General features: G+C 41.3%; 1 pseudogene; it reads left to right on the top strand.

Annotated features, from left to right (window-relative positions):
• The first annotated feature begins 695 nt into the window (after window positions 1–695).
• Window positions 696–4,849, top strand: LOC114794444 (E3 ubiquitin-protein ligase RBBP6-like; annotated as a pseudogene).
• The last annotated feature ends 888 nt before the right edge of the window (window positions 4,850–5,737 follow it).

Raw genomic sequence — 5,737 nt, forward strand, 5'->3', positions numbered from 1 at the left:
GTAACCTTAACAAACAAACTCATTCGTGAGCTGTGTCATTGCGGGAATGCTGGTGTCCGGAGGCCTGACGTGACACCATGAGCCACAGAAACCGCTCTCCGACACGTTGTCCGCCAACACTCCGCAGCCAAGTATTTGTTTCCTCCCACTCTCTGCGCTCATTGTGCAGCCGCTTGCGTTTAAGCTCTGAAACTTTAAGACGCGTTTTTTTTTTTTACCCGGAGGAGCAGCTGCCATTTTTTTTTATTATTACTCTCTGCCAACACTTTGCAGACTCTACATTAAAAACCCCGCCCTCCTCCCTGGACAGTTAAAAAGACCAATCAAACTAACGATGACGTCAAGTATCATCCAATCAAAAGTAGGAAAGGAGGCATCTTCATACAAGGCGTGTGGGATGGTTTGCATGAGACGCTGCTTTAAAAACAACGATTTAAATAAATACGGGACAAAACCCGTCCCGTATTGATTCAAAACGGGACGCGCAATTTCATTCTCAAATACGGGACGATTCCAACCCTAGAACTTGCCGCGTCCCTCCGTAATTGTGCTGCATGGTGGACTGTGTGCACCGCCCTCACGATCCCGCCATCCCGTCACGCACACGGCTTTAATCTGCACTCATTTGTGGCGTTTGAGGAGCGGAGCTGTTTCCGCTGAACTCGCCATGTTTATTTGCCACTTGTTATGCAGAATAGCACGCAGAAAAATGAAACCCCGAGGACTCTAATGGACTGTGCTAAAGAGTTTAAGAAAACTCTTGCTTATTGGCCAGATAGTTGTCATGGAAACCGATTTGTTTTGGTTTGCGCTTGCGCTGTCCTAAATTTAAAAAAAAAAACTTTCTGCAGCAAGCGATGACAAGTGACAGAACCATAATTCTGTTCAGCAGCACATGAGCTCACCCCATTCGCCCCATTAACCACATTCCGCCCTGTTTTGCCCAAATGTTCATCTGAACGCCCACGAGTCACTCATCCGGTCAGGTAAACCACGTAACCACGCCCATTTTGTTTTTACCCAATCAGGACAACGCATAACCACGCCCACTCCAACCGAATATATATAGGGGAAAAGAAGATGTTAATTTTACAAGGATCTCACTAATTTTTGGTAGTGGATTGCTAAAAATAAGCAGCGTTTCAAACATGTTCTGTGTTCATTATAAGTTTTTTTCTAAACTCGACCATAATATGGTCCTGTTTAATAGTCAGCATATCATGATGAGAGATCTAAAGCGGCAGATCATGAGTCAGGAAAAGATAAACGAGACTATCAGTGATTTACAGATCAGCAACGCCCAGACCAATGAAGGTTAGTTGTACAACGTATAAAAGAAAGCACACAGTGGTTTTATTAAACACGTATTAATAACTAGACAGGTTGTTTAAAGACTCTGATCATATTAGCATTAAATGGCGTGATACCTGAAAGAGTTTAACCCATTCAGCTGCATGCTTCCTACAGTTATAAACGTAGTTCATTTTGACCATCTAAACATTTTTATCTATATATGTAATCCAGTCATAAGGTTTTTTTAGGGCACTATTCTCACTGCACTTGTTAATTTCATAAAAACTTGTATAGAAAAAAAGTGAAGAGCTCTGCATGTATTTTAAATAAATTATAGTTATTACGGAATGATGAATTTATGTAATCTCACTTGTTAAATTTCTTCGATGTATTTACTCAACTTGTTGTAATGTCAACAAATGAGCATTTATCAGTAAGTGTACATAAAATCAAAACTACAATAATTTAAATGCTGATAAACTGTATTAGGTCATTCGATTTTATGGTGGTTCTGGTTGCACGGTTATGGTAATCCTTTTCTGCTTTCCTGTTCTAGAATACACAGATGATGCCCTCATACCCAAAAACTCCTCGGTCATCATTAGACGTATTCCCGCTAAAGGAGTGAAGTCTAGCAAGCGAAGATTTTTGTCTTCTAGAAATCGTTCTGCACCTTCAAGTGGATCATTAAAAGCGGTATGTAAAAACAACACATTTTTACCTCAATTAAAAATATTCACTGTGTATTTATTTATGACTGTACTTTTATCGACCATGACATCAGTCATGTTATAAATGCTTTAAGACATTTAGAACTTTATACATGTATACAAATGTGTATTGAGAGTCAAACAACTTCTCTCTTGGTCACTTTGAGATTTTAATCCATGCTTTTAACACGAATCGTCTGGACTACTGGATCGCACTATGTTGAGTTTAACCAGAGGTCACTTGTTCGACTTCAGTTGGTCCAAAATGCTGCTGCACGACTTTTAACTGGTACAAAAATACATGAGCTTATTACTCCGGTTCTAGCATCGTTACATTGGCACCCAGTTCGTTATCAGATTGATTTTAAAATTATTTTGTTTGCTTTTAAAGGTCTCCATGGCCTTGCCCCACAGCATCTGTCCGATCTGCTTCAGTTGTACTCTCAGGTCAGCAGAACTTTCATTGTTAGTTGTCCCTAAGACAAGGAGGAAACTTATGGGTGACCAAGCTTTTTCAGTCGCTGCTCCAAGACTCTGGAGCACAATGCCCTCGAACATCAGGCAGGCCAAATCCCTTTCTGCTTTTAAGAGCTCCCTCAAAACACATTTGTCTCCTTGGCTTTTAAATCTGTCTGAGATGTTGGTTTTACTGTTTTGTTGTGGTTATTATTAATTTACTGGTTATTATTTCTTTTAAAGTGCTTAATAAATACATTTAAACTTGAACTTGAACATGAAAACTTTCTTTCCATACAGATTACCAATCTCGCAGAAGTAAATGCATCCAAAGAAGACAAGATTAAAGATATGATGTTTCAATCTAGTCAGTACTACAGTCAACCTCAGTAAGTGTTCTTCCTTGGAAGCTTTTTAATACCTGCATTTATAGGAATAATAGGTTTAACATGATTATTTTCTATTTTAACAGGCACATGGACAAGCTTGCTGAACAACCCCCACCAAACTATGTTTGCTTTCGATGTGGGATAACTGGCCACTACATACGCAACTGTCCTACAATTGGAGTATGTGAGCTGTACTTTTCTTTTTAACATTCATACGTTGTACCAGTCCAGTCTCAGAAATAATCATTTATTTGCGTCTCACAGGATGAAAACTTTGACACTTCTAAGTAGATTAAAAAAAGCTCTGGGATACCAAGCAGCTTCATGAGGGAAGTTTCTGATACAAGCGTAAAGGGAGCCATGCTGACAAACACCGGAGCTTATGCCATCCCTATAATTAATGCGTAAGTGAAAACTGTGCTGTGTTTTACATAACTGAGGTGTATTAAAGATGGCTGCTTTAACAGGGTAGTAGTGGCCTAGTAGGTAACACAGGTTCAAACCCGACTCACTACCATTGTGTCCCTGAGCAAGACAATTAAGACTTGTTCAAGGGGGGCTGTCCCTCTAACTACTGATTGTCGGTCTAGATGAGGGGGTCTGCTAAATGTCATAAGTGGAAAATGTAAATCTAATCCAATATTGTTCTTCTCTCATAGGGAGTCCTATGCTATTAAGAAGAAGGAGAAACATCCTTTCTTCTCCCAGGAGCAGTCGTCTTCCTCCTCAGAAGAAGAGGATCCTGTGCCTGATGAGCTACTGTGTCCCATCTGCAAGGACTTCATAAATTATGCAGCAGTTACTCCCTGCTGTGGAAACAGCTACTGTGATGAGTGTGAGTTTTAATAAGACATTTTTTTATGAGATTTGTTTCATGAAGTTGTTGTTCCTGGCCTCCATGAATTTTATTTTTTTTATTGTAGGTATTCGCACATCATTGTTAGAGTCTGAGGAGCATATGTGTCCCACTTGCAACCAGACTGATGTGTCCCCAGATACTCTAGTTGCCAACATAGGTCTGCGCCAGGTAAGGGACATTTATATCTCTGTTGTCATTACTACCTTTTCAATTTGGCAAGAAGTTTTAATTTTTCTTTTTTTGCTTTGTTTACTCAGGTTATTAATAAGTACCAAAATGAGACCGGCTACATTAAACTCATCAGAGGGGCTGTTGCCGCAAATTATCCCCAGGCTGCAGCTCAACAATCTAAACCACATTTGCAGCAGCCCATCCTACCAATTAATGTTCCTGGATCCTGCCAGCAGGACCCCTTATTGGCTAATTCTCCCCAAACTACAGCAGATAATACTCCACTGCAGACCACACAGTCCACCTCTTTGCCTCCTGCACCCCCCCAGCAGGCTTCCGGACCCTCATCACTTACCAAAAGCAGCAGCGCATCCGTGTCCTTGGCACAGCCATCTGGGTGGGATCTGTAAGTGATTCGTGTCTTTTTGTAATCAAGCCGAGCGGGAATGTGATTTATTCATTAAACATTTCTTATTCCTACAGGTCCGCTGGAAGAGGAAGTTCCCTTTGTGATCGACCACCCAGAGCCCAGGCACCACCTCCATGGCACCCCATTCCACAGCCACTTCTAGGGTACAGGGGTACCCCTGGTTCAGAGGTACAGATTGGTGCACAGCCTTCAATTCCAAACCCAATCCCACCATTGGCAACACAGCCAGTTTAGTCAAAGAACTTCAGGCAGCAAAGACGGCTGAAGGAAGAGTGAGTGGATTTATACTTCAGCATCATACACATTAATACAAGAGACTCAGAAATCATTGATGTATAATGAATGCTTAATAACCTCTGACTGAAACATCTATATTTAATACTGTTGTCTTATTAACAGACTTTTAAAGATCTATTAACTTTTACTTGAATGTGTTTTTGTAGGTCACATGGTGCACCCTTTTACAGGGACTTCGAGCCTTCCCATTCCCGCTGTCGCTCACCTATTAACAGGAAACCAGAACTTGGCCCACAGTTTGAAGGAGAGCGGATTTGCTTCGAGAAGGAGACCTATAAGGAACAGGAAAGGAAGTACAGAGAACGGTCTGAGACTTTCTACAAGAGTTGCAGTAACCCTTCCGGCAACCAAACGCAAGGTTGTCCTCCTCTTCGTGCCAGACATCCTCCAAAACATCCCAGAGACAACTGTCCCTATGGAAGGGGTCGACGAGAAGAATATCCTACCCCTCATGGCCCACTTCCTAGAGGTTGCGATGCTACCTTAGGTTATTCGGAGAAGTATGTTGAGAAATTTGATACAGGCTGTGGAGGCAACAAGGATTCCTTGAAAACCACCACGAAGGGAAAGACACCAAAAGGCAAAAGTAGACACCACAGGCATGAAGGAAGAAGATGAGCACAGACCTCGGAACTTTTGAAATATAAACAGCCTTTCTCTAAATACATGCAAATAAATTTCTTTGTACTTTATTAAATGTCTACTAGTGATCTTGTTAAGTTGAAATGTTGCTGAATGATACTTCTGTTCACTGATTCTGATGATGTTACTGATGCTACCTTTTATGGTGCTTTGAGATCCTTTATTTAAAATAAATTTGGTTTTCTAAATCACAAATCAACATAAACTAGTCCAGTTAGTGATGGACTCAATCACAGTGATCACAGGTCAGGTCTTACATAGTGTGGTGGCGCAGGGTACCAGTGCTAACTGAATATTAGGAGCAGTCAGAGGACAGGTGAGGGTGTGGGTGGGACATTATTCCGAAGACTGATGACAGGCTGAGGGCGTGACACCAGCTCGTCATCTGGTCACTGATAAAATATGCACTGATAGAGGTGCAACAGGATAAGATGCCAAGCAAAAATTACACCATGTCACATAATGGGGACGAAGGACCCAAGTGCAAGCG

This window comes from Denticeps clupeoides, chromosome 7 (assembly GCF_900700375.1).
Source record: "Denticeps clupeoides chromosome 7, fDenClu1.1, whole genome shotgun sequence".
Taxonomy (NCBI): Eukaryota; Metazoa; Chordata; class Actinopteri; order Clupeiformes; family Denticipitidae; genus Denticeps; species Denticeps clupeoides.